We start from the raw sequence: 11,644 nt of genomic DNA, 5'->3' as shown, positions 1-11,644 counted from the left end.
CCGGAGCCCCGCCTCCGCAGTCCGCGCCCCCGCCGCCGCCGCCGCCGCCGCCGCCGCAGAGCATCGAGCAGCTTGGCCGCCGCGCCCGCCGCGCCACCAAACTTTCGCCGGAGCCGGCGCCGGTGAGTCAGAACCTAGCGCGGGCAGGGCGCGGGCAGGGGCCGCAGCGGGGCCGCAGCGGCGGGGCGAGGCTGTGCACTGGCCGCTGGGGTCTGGGCATCCCGGCGGAGCAGCACTGACCTTGGGAGCCGGCGGGCGCAGGGTGGGCGCGCTTCGGGGCCCTAGGGACGCCGGCGGCTCGGGGAGGGTCCCGCGGCGCGGCTCGCTGCACGGCACCCGCCCTCATACTCCGTTCTAGCGCCTCGCCCCGACGCGCAGACACCTGTGGCTTCCCCGGGGTTCGCCAGGGCGCGCGCCCAGAGCGTCTGCCTCCGGGTTCTGGGGCGGAGAGGGCGAGTTCCCAGCTTTTCCAGAGCTGCCTCTGGCGCTGAGTTCGATGCTAACCGCAGTCCCAGCCCGTCTGTGGAGTGCGTTATCTGTGCCAGGCGCTGGGCATCCGGTGCCTGTTGGGATTCTCCCTGTAACGCCAGGAACCGGGTGTTACTACACCCATTTTAGAGAGGAGAAAACTGAGGCTTAGAGAGGGAAAGTTGTGCCAAGGAGGGCGACCAAGTCAAGGAGAGAACCAGGGTTTTGAGCCCCAGGAGGCCTGACTCAAACCACATAACCACACGCGGAGAAGCCCCTGGTTCAGCGTCATCGGGGTCCTCAATGGGAAGCATTGAGACCACCGCCAGAGGTCTTCAGCAAGCCCAGGAGGGACGGACCACCTCCTCGTTGTACCGAGGGGAGGATCCTTTGGAAAAATGGGTGGCCATTACTGCTAGGGAGTGGATTTTGGTGGCCGAAGCGCGTAGGGGCTGCTCTTTCAGGGCAAGAGTGAGCGGGGACCAAATTCTGGAAGTTGCTCTGGATTTTTCTGGAAGGAGCCAGCGAAGTCAGGAGCAGACACTGGAGAGCAGTAGTTCTTTATGGATGTCGCTTTCTCCCCCTGGGTGACTGTCCCCCTCACACCCACCTCCCACCCCCCTCAGAAGACCCCTTCCAACGCCTTAATCTCCTTAAGGTGTCCTCTCTGCCTGGCAGCTGGTAGTGCAGAGATGCTGCAGGCAGGGTCGTTGTCCTCCGGCAGGGGGCTCCCACCTCAGACCTGGAGTCTGATATGAGGGGAGAGTGCTCCTCCCGAGCCTGGCTGAAAGGTGCTGGGGAATTCCTTCTTTGGTGAGAGGTGGGCCACTGTGAGTGGAGCACAGATGGAGTGTATTTCCAGAACAGGAAAGAGAGGGGAGCTGGGGATCTGATATATGCCCATTCTTGGCAGTCAGGAACCAGCATGGACTGAGAGGGGGAAAGAGAGAGCACCAACTGTAGTGTCATTATGCATTATCCCATTTAGTTCTCACAGCAACCTTACAAGGTAGGCACTATTACTACTAACCTCATTGGACAGATGCTCTGTTGAGGCTCAGAGAGGTTAAGTGACTTGCCTGAGGTTGCCCAGCTGGTCCGTGGCAGAACTGGGATTTCAACACAAGTCTTACCTGACTCCTTCCAGATTATCAGTGAAACTCAGGCTGCAGATAGGTCCCTCCTTCTTGTGGCTGGCAGAAGCAGAGTTAAAGAATGGGGTCCCTAATGCCTGCGCACCATTCTCCTTTTTCTCTCATGGATGTCCTCGAGGGGACCTGCTGCTGGGTGGGTCATCATTCACAGGAATCCCTGCCAACCCCATGTAAATACATTAATATGATTCAGGACTTGCTAGACCCTCCTATAAGCCCAAGGCCACCTGAGGCTACCTGGCTCTATCAAGAGGTGTTGCCCCTGGTGGAGAGAGAATCTGTGGAGAGGGGAGGGAAAGCCTGGTACTGTTTTCCAGTGTGATGCAGAATCCTTCTAAGGCAAGAGTTGGCCCAGCACTCCCTGTCTGTGATTTCAGAGCTGGGTGGAGACTGGAGCAGCCTCAAGAGGCGCCTGCAGCCTGGGGGAGTTTGGGCAGTCCTGAGCTGGGAGTGGTCCCTCTTGGCCCTCAAGTGTCCAAGGAAGGAAGAACTTGTATGTGAACCTCCTGCCGTTGGAGTCTGTCAGAATTCCATGTTTGCACTTTCCTTTTCACAGTGGAGTTGTGCCTGGTGGAAACAGAGTGGCCTTTTCATAACAAAGAGGAGGGAAGCATAGCAAACACTGCAAAAGTGTGGATCCTGGAGCTGGCTCAAATTCCAGTGCTGTTTATGAGCTCTGTGGCCTTGGGCCAGTTGCTACGCCACTCTGTTCCTCAGTTTCCCCATTTCTAGAATAGGAATGTTCATAGCACCTCCCTCACTGGGTTGCTGAGAGAATTGCGTTCAGATGCGCCGAGTACTTACATGGTGCCATGTCATACATAAAAGTGCTGTTTAAACGTTAGTTGTCATGAGTGTTAGTATTAAAGTCAAACAGGCCCAGCTTTATATCCTGGATCTGCCGTCTGCAAGCTGCCTCACCAGTGCAATCCTCTTGCTTTTTCTCATCTGTCAAGTGGGAGACATAAGTGGTTTGTCCCAGAAATCTTAGTGTGGTCTCCAGCTTTAAATAGCCTGAAGCCCGATGTCTCAGGGCAGACTTACTGAAACTTCTGGCACTCTACTAGGAACTCAGAAAATGCTAAGCGTTCCCATAATTGTCACTGTTAGGGTGAAACCCACTGCTTCAAGCAGTTGCTTGAACTTCATTCTCTGGCTTGGTTCCGTGGGCCATGGGTTTGGGGCAATTTTCTAGTGTCTGTGGGCAGGACAAAGGTTCTTCTTATCTTTCCTACCTTCCTATCTTCTGTCTTAAAATCCTCTCTTCACAACATTTCTCAGGCCCAAGCCTGAGCCTCTTGGTGGTTATGGGATGGCAGAGGGTCGGTTTGAAGTTCGCTTCATAAGATCTGCCCCAGCTGCCCTGTCCTCACTAAGGCAAAGGCCTCAACAGAACACACTACTCAAGCCTGTCTTGTTGACTCGGGATATTTTGTGTACCTTCCAGGTAAGTGGAGTGGACACATCCAGAGTTCCAAAATTTTTTGCCCTTAAAGACAGAAAGTGAGGTAAAGAAACAAAAACAAAAACAAACACAAACAAAAACAAAACAAACAAACAAAACCTCAGGGTTAGAACTCCAGCCCTAGACCTTTGAACTGAGTGACCTTGGGCATCAGTCTTTTTATCTGCAAAATGGTCTTTAATCGTATTTCCCAGTGTCTGGTTCTCGGGATTAATACCAAGACGGAAAAGCAGAGAAAAGAAGGAAAAAAGCAGATAGTACAAATGGCAAAGAATTACATGCAATTGTAAGTAATTCTCATTAGCATTCAGGCCAAGCCTTAGCCGTAATTGCTACTGATTCAAGACATTTTATCTGAAAGATGTACCTGGCAGAGGGATCATTCAAGCCTCAGTCACCTGCTGCCCTCCATTTCACAGTGACGCTGAGCATTTCTGAATCTCGGGATGTAATTATAATAAAGCTCCCGTATCTTATTTATAAGTGACTCACTTCTGCCATTAATGATGGCAGAGGACTCAGGCACACACTCATTGGGAACAATGCCGCTGATGCTGTGGGGGTGGGGGGGGGGCAGGATGCCTCTCCTCTTTTATGCATTCATCTTTCCTGCTGTAATTCTCCAGTGATAATGCAGGAAGATCACATGGGCTGGGATCGAAGCTGACAGCTCTCAATTTGTGTAGCAGCTTGCATGGCAAGGCCCATTGAAACTTGCCTCTGCCAGCAGAATGGATGTTAGAAATCTTTACATCACAACAGAGAGGATGGAGTAGAGGAGATTGAGGAAGGCATCTCCAGGGAGTGATTAAAAGCATGGACTCTGGTGTTCAGCAGACCTGAGTTTGAATCTTCATTCTGCCAGCTCATTAGTTGTGGTATGACTTTTGGCTATCTTCCCACTATCCGTTCTGATAGAGCAGGGACCGTGTCTGTCTCATTCACCATGGTATTCACAGCTCCTGGTGCATAGAAGGGGTTCATGAATGTCCAATGAATGAATAAACGGATCTATGAATGACAAGTTGCTTGATTGAACCTCAGCTTTCTCATCTGTCAAATGGAGTTAATATAGCACCCACCTTGTAGGTTGTTGTGAGGACTGAGTAAGGAAATGTTACGCACAGAGTAAGCACTCAGCAATGCCCTTAATGAGAAATTGATGAGCAGAGGCTGGCCTTATCTGGGAGGGAGAACTTTTTCCCCCACACTCAGACCAGTAAGAGGCAATAATGCTGGTCATAAGAATCCCTGTAGTTACATAGCACTCTATAAAGTGCTTTCATATCCATTGACCCCTAATAACTAGGAGGTGGAATATAAGCCCAGTTCACTCCGATCTGCTCCCTCTTTCTGCTGAGCTCTCTGTTGCTCCATTGGGGATGGGAAGGTGTAGTATTTAGTCTTCCATGAACATGGTATCTCTCTTCATTATTTAGGATAGCTTTCATTTCTTACAGTATAGTTTCTTAATTTCCCTTGGTGGTCTTGCACATCTTTGGTTAGATATATTCCTATTTATTTGATATTTTGCATGCTATTATAAATTAAATATATATATGTATATTTTTACGTTAATATTCTGTTGGTTACATTTTGGGAGAATATGTTAGCATCTTGTATATTGATTTGTATCTAGAAATCTTGCTAATGTCTCTTACTAATTAAAAAGATGTATTTGTAGATTCTTTTGGAAGAAGTGTTTATAGAATTGTAGGAGGTGCAGGTAACAGTTTTTCTTCCTTTCCAGTCCTTTCAGGGTTTTTCTTTTTTCTTTTTCTTTTCTCTTGCCTTACAGTCCTTAAGACTTCAGTATAAGAATGAATTAAAGAGGAAATACTGGGCATCTTGCTTTTTTTTAACTCTTATGGAGCAGCTGTCCACATTTGACAATTAGGATAATGTTTACTCTAGGGTTTTGGTAGATAATTTTCATCAGATTAAAGAAGTTCCTTTCTATTCCCACTTTGCCACATGTTTATTTTTTTTTCTTCTTCTTCTTCTTTGTTTTTGTCTTCTTCTCCGGTCATAAATGGAAGTAGAGTTTTTGACATATTTTTTTTTCTACATCTGCTTAGATAGTCACATGATTTTTCTTTTTCAGCCTGTTAACATGGTAATCCACAGTGATTTTTGCACTTCTGGAATAAACCCAACTTGGGTCATCCTGTAGTATCTTTATTGCTGGATTATTTCTGCTCACCTGTTATTGGCGATTTTAGCATCATGTTTCCATGCGTGAGATCCACTGGTGATTTTCCTTTCTGGTGCTTACTTGTCAGGCTTTGGTGTCAAGGTTACACTGGCCTCATGAAACGAGGTGGGCAGTGTTTCCACTTGTTCAGTTCTCTAGAAGAGATTGTGCAAGCTGGGTGGTGTTCATGTGAGGAGTTTGGTGAACTCAGCAATGAGGGCCCAGAGGGTGGAAGCTGAAGAGAAGGGTGGGGAGGACAGCTGGTTTCACCTCTGTCCAAAGTGGAACTTTCTACCAGTGGGAGGTTCAGGCTGCCTCAGGTAGGGATTCAGGGACTCTGAAGCCGGCTGTCCTGAGTGCTGTGGGAAGAACCTAGCCTTGGACATTGGGTAGGGTTGTTGCAACCAGGGATCCTGGATGGATAGAGCTCAGCCTAGGGCAAGAGTCTGATGCCTGTGAGCTCCCCTTGAGCATCTTCCTACTACTAAAATGACGTGGCTGCAGATAGTGTGCTCACAATGAATTATTACTCCCTGGTGCCCACAGATGGAAGGACTTGCCTCCACGGACCATTCATCTTCCAGCTGGTGGGAGAGGCTTTCCCTCTCTGTGATATCCATTTACTTGGAACCCCCAATTAGGACCTGGGGTCACACCCCTCCTACCGGTTCTGCCCCTCCCCCTGTCCCACTGCAGGTAGCTAGATTTGGGCAAACTTCTCTGCCTATTCTTCCCTCAATCCTCTTTCACAGAAGCCCCAGGCACTGTCCTAATTTGGATCCTATATCTTAATCCCCATAATAATGCTACAAGGTAGTTACTAATATCTCCATTATTCACATTAGGAAAACAAGGGTTTTGGTTGTCATTATTTGAATGGTTTCATATTTCACACTAAGTTAGCCTTCTCTAAGCTGTTTGAATTTGAGTGTAAGATAAAGATCTGACTTAATTTCCCTTTCCCATATTTAACCCGTTGCCCCCATCCTGTTTACTCCGTCTTTCTTCCTTTCCTCACCTGTGTGCCCCCTGTATCAGATACCAAAGCACCCTGTATGGTCAGAGGCAGAGCCGCAGCCCTGGGCACCTCCCAGGGGTGCCGTTTGCACGGTTTCCTGTCTTGGGCATCAGGGTGTGTGACCGGGAAACCCTGTCATTAGTAGCAGGTCTCTTTCCAGGCTGTCTATTCTGGTGTTGGACTTTCCACTGATTCTAGCGGCCAACCATCAGACAGGATCATGGCAGTAAACGGTGGGGAAATACCAACCAGGCACAGCATAGGTGGAGAAGAGCGGGGTAGCCTTGTACCATGTCACTTTGATAATTATCTGTGTACTGTACTTTTTAATAGCTGGCAAAGTCGTCTGCTTCCCCCTGGCTTCTTCTTCTTTTTCTCTTTTAAACTTTTCTAGGCAATTTTCACTCGGCTTATTCTTTCTGAGACCTTCGTTTATTTGCTAGCTGGCTTTTCTGTGTTCCTGGAGAAAACCATCATTAAATACATCTGTCCTACTGTCGCTCTCCCTGCCCTGCACAAAACACTGTCCATCGCCAGCCCACACATGTGGTCTGGAACATCTGCCAATGACTGTTGATCCTGAGCCCATGATGGAAGCTTCATTTTCTTTCCTCTGTCCACGGCACCTAACTGCCTAACTGGATCCACCATAGTGGGCCTAACATGGGCCTCTGGCGGATCTAGTTTCTGCCTCCCTGGGGAAGGATGGTCTTAGGTCTTTAAAGTACTTCCCATGAGCTCCCCAGAGCACACTGGGGGGAAACCTGAATTCTGCATTTAAATCAGATCATCACAGGGGCGCCTGGGTGGCGCAGTCGGTTAAGCGTCCGACTTCAGCCAGGTCACGATCTCGCGGTCCGTGAGTTCGAGCCCCGCGTCGGGCTCTGGGCTGATGGCTCGGAGCCTGGAGCCTGTTTCTGATTCTGTGTCTCCCTCTCTCTCTGCCCCTCCCCCGTTCATGCTCTGTCTCTCTCTGTCCCCAAAAAATAAATAAACGTTAAAAAAAAAAATTTTTAATCAGATCATCACAATCTCTTGAAAGCAAGTTCATGTGAGACAGAAAGAGATAAAATGTGGTTGTGTATGTACATTAAATCATATAAATGATCCTCAGAATTCAGCACAGGGTAAGAGCAAAGATTCTAGGGCCAGATGATATAGGTTCGATTCTGGGTCCACCACTTTCCAGAGTGTGTCTGGGGCAAATCACCCCCCCCCCATCTTTCTCTTGATTCTCTCAAGTATAGAATGGGGTTAGTGACCATATTAACTTACAGCATCACTATGACTAATGAATAAGTCATGAAGTTTGAAAGAATTAATATTTAAAAAGGATTTACCACAGTCTGGCAACTCATAAATGTTTGTTAAGTACCAATTAATAAATATATTATATGGATTTCTTTTCCCCTAAGAAATTGGGAATCATTTTGTCATGTTCCAAAACAAACCCCACTGGGTTTTAAAAGTTGAAATTGAGTTCATCCCATATATCCATTTCTGACTCCTTGTGTGATTGTGCTTTCTGTGTGAAGATATGTTCTCAGATTAGACTGGAAGCTCCTTGAGGGTGCTTTGGGAATCTATTCCCGAAGCCAAGAGCACACTGTATACACTGTATGTTAGCTAACTTGACAATAAATGATATTTAAAAAATAAAAATAAAAAGTGCTAGGGGGCGCCTGGGTGGCTCAGATAGTTAAGTGTCCAACTTCAGCTCAGGTCATAATCTCACATTTCATGGGTTTGAGCCCGCATAGGGCTGTGCTGACAGCTCAGAGCCTGGAGCCTGCTTTGGATTCTGGGTCTCTTTCTCTCTCTGCCCCTCCCCTGCTCTCCCCCCCCACCAAAAAAATAAATAAACATATAAAAATAAAAAATAAAAAATTCTAGAACTCAGAGGCAGTGAGTTTAGTGCCAATAGTTGGGGTTTCACATCCTGGTTACCTCTCTGACCTCAGAGGAGGCATTTTGACCCCCCTGGCTTTGGTTTTCTTATCTGTAAAAGGGAATAATAATACTAGTAATAATAATTCTCACAGCATTATTGAGAGTCTCTTCTCCCAAACTTGCAGTAACTATGCCTTCTCATCACTGAGGACTCAGATATCCCTTCCTTGGAGAGGCCTTCCCTCACCACCCTGTTTGGGTCACCACCCCCCACCCCCACCCCAATCCAGTTCCTCACCATTGATTTTCTTATAGGTCCCCATCAGACTGCCAGCTCCAGGAGTGTCAGGATGTTATCTGCCTGGTTTACTGCTATACCTACAGTGACTCCATTGATTGACACAAGCACCTAGTAGGTGTGCACTGAAAAACATATTGGATGAAGAAAGTGAGATCACAGCTAGAGCCGTAAAGACAAGGACATGCCCCAGTCATGCAGGTGGCAGTGAACACCATTGAGATGGCGAATGTCCCTGGTACTTTGTAGCATTCACATACACCTAAAATTGCTTTTAGGCATTTCTAGAGTAGTAAGAAACACTGAACAAAGATGGGTTCTTTTCATGGTTGTAGCAGGAGCACAATCAATATTTGTCAGTCGTTTATTGATTGATTCTCACAGCACCCAACACTGGGCTTGACGGAGGCCATGAGAAACTCCATTGACAAGTTAGGAATGGAGGCAGGGTTTCTCTCGCTGTTCTCTCCTGTTGGGGCTAGAAGGGCCGATAAATAGCACTCCTTTGTCTGGCCTGACTTCAGGCCCAACTGAGAGTTGGCGGCAGGAGGACAGCATGTCACCATTGGCACTAATTGGAGTGACCTTGGAGCAGCGGGGTGGGCTAACGCTGATGGCCAGAATTCGACGGGTGTCCCTGCCTGCCTGGGTGCTGGGGCCCTGCAGAGGGCCCCTTCTCCCTCCTAGTGGGAAGCAGAGTCGGATACATGCTCCCTGCAGGTAGGCCGGCTCCTAAGGGAAGCAGAGAAGGGCGTGAGTAACACTTGCCTTATTTCATCTCTCAAACTCCCTCATAAACATGTGGGAGATATCTCTGTGAGATAAGAATTAGTGTGCCCATGTTATAGATAAAAACAACTGAGGTCTGAGATGTTGACTAACTTATGCTAGAGTGGAACTTGGGAGACCAGTAAGGAGGCTATTGTGGTTGTCCAGATGAGACAGGGTGATCTCTTGGACCAGAGGGCGGTGGCCGTGGGGAGGCGGGGACATTGTTTTGGAGCAAATGGATTAGGACAGACAGGTGGTTGAACGTGGGAAGTCTGGCCAGGGCACTCCTTGGGGGTCAGTATTAAAGCACTGCCATTGGGTAAACTCGTGGGTTTTTCTGCTTGCTTCTTGCGTTTGGGGGTAGAATAGATGTAATCCTCCTGGGCAAAGATTATTCAGAGAATTAAGAATTCCACAGGCACCACATCAGCACATCTCAGAGGAACTGAAACTGATGATCGCTCACTTTTAATTGGAAGTGCTAGCTGGAGCGTGCTGGGAGAGAATGCAAACATACAGGGCTGAGGTTGGGGGCCAAGGGAAAAGATGCTTGGGTCTCTAAGAGGCCTTGTAAAGAAGTGGGTCCTTCACGGCCCCTCTCCCATTTCCTCCCTCCTTCAGAATTGACAGTTGCTGCCCCCACTGCCCTGTCATGTTCCCGGAGGCCCAGCTTGGGCTTAAGCCTTGCTCTCCCTCCCCAGGACCCCCTACTAATCTTCCCTGCCCCCAGACAGCACCCTGATGTCCCCCCAAAGACTCTTTGCCAGGCACAAATCTGATCATGTCACTTACCTGCTCAAAATCCAATGGCATCCTTTATAGCCATTAAGTAGAGTGAAACTCGAGTATCATCACTTGGAAAGATGTCCATGGGAAACGTATCATTAAGTGAAAAGAGGATATGGCAGAATAGCTCTGACAACGTAGGATGGCACAGTGTGGTAGTCAAAAGCATGGGCTCTGGGGTCACGCTGAGTTTGATCCCCAGCTCTGCCACTTGGTAGCTGTGTGACCGGGAGCAGGTTATTTTTCTAAAAAATTTATTTAGTGTGTATTTATTTTTGAGAGGGGGGAGAGAGCGCACGAGGGGGGATGGGCAGAGAGAGGGAGCCAGAGGATCTGAAGTGGGCTCTGTGCTGACAGTAAAGAGCCCAATGTGGGGCTTGAACCCATGAGCTGTGAGATCATGACCTGAGCTGCAGTCGGACGCTCAACCAACTGAGCCACCCAGGCGCCCCCAGGAGCAAACTCTTAATGCCTCTGTGCCTCAGACTCCTCATCCGAACAATGGGAACGAAAGCAGTACTCAGCTCCCATAGGGCTGAGAGGGCTACAGGTGGGCTTAGTCCAGTGCTTGGCTCCTAGCAGCACTCAGTAAATGCCAGTCCTTATCATGGCCATAATTGTATACGTTCACATGCATTTAATATATATTTTTTTCAACGTTTATTTATTTTTTGGGGGACAGAGAGAGACAGAGCATGAACGGGGGAGGGGCAGAGAGAGAGGGAGACACAGAATCGGAAACAGGCTCCAGGCTCCGAGCCATCAGCCCAGAGCCTGACGCGGGGCTCGAACTCACGGACTGCGAGATCGTGACCTGGCTGAAGTCGGACGCTTAACCGACTGCGCCACCCAGGCGCCCCTCACATGCATTTATAGGCACCTCTCTCTCTTTGCATCTTATTCTTCAGAACTCAGATTAGAAGTCTCCTCTTCCAGGGGTGCCTGGGTGGTTCGGTCAGTTAAGTGTCCAACTGTTGATTTTGGCTCAGGTCATGATCTCATGGTTGTGAGATCAAACCCCGTGTTGGCTCCGAGCTGAGCATGGAGCCTGCTTAAGATTCTCCCTCTCCCTCTGCCCCTTCCTCCCATCTCTTTCTCTCTCTGTCTCTCTATCAAAAAAAAAAAAAAAAAAAAAAAAGTCTCTTCTTCCGGGAAGCCTTGCCTAAACACCCTTTTCCCCTCCACTTAAAGGCTAGGTTTGAATTCTTCTCTGGACTCACAGCACCCCCTGGTCTTACTTCTACTATGCATATTACTCCATACTGTAACCATCTCTGTCTACTCATGGCTGTAAGCGCCTAAGGACATGGCCCGTGGCTGGTTCCTCATTAGATTCCTGGTACCCATCACATTGGGAAGGACATAGGAAGCCCTCAGAAAATACTTGTTGGATGAATGAATGGGAGAATGGATGAATGTGAGCAGGGCTTTGAAACATAGGGTTTCAATGGGTGGAGGTGTAGAGGAATGACATTTTGGGCAGAGGGAACAGCATGAGCAAAGGCACAAGAAGTGAAAAGATCCACTCTCCAGGAAGAGCAAGCAGGCTGCTCAGACCACATCGTAAAGTGTGACCAGAGTAACAGAAAGTCCTGAAGGT

General features: G+C 48.5%; 1 protein-coding gene across 2 annotated transcripts in view; it reads left to right on the top strand.

Annotated features, from left to right (window-relative positions):
* Positions 1-31: 31 nt before the first annotated feature.
* The window catches only part of HRH1 (histamine receptor H1), an 81,379-nt gene continuing 69,766 nt past the window's right edge, over positions 32-11,644 (top strand). The window contains exon 1 of one of the 2 annotated variants that reach the window (XM_040491956.1): positions 32-122. The gene's annotated coding sequence lies outside the window, so the exon portion shown is untranslated. The remainder of the gene's footprint in view (positions 123-11,644) is intronic. The other variant, XM_040491955.1, reaches the window with a different exon arrangement.

The sequence above is a fragment of the Herpailurus yagouaroundi genome, unplaced genomic scaffold (genome assembly GCF_014898765.1).
Source record: "Herpailurus yagouaroundi ecotype Mexico unplaced genomic scaffold, PumYag 183, whole genome shotgun sequence".
Classification (NCBI taxonomy): Eukaryota; Metazoa; Chordata; class Mammalia; order Carnivora; family Felidae; genus Herpailurus; species Herpailurus yagouaroundi.
Note: the sequence above shows the minus strand (reverse complement) of the source record. Positions and strands in the feature narration are given on the sequence as shown.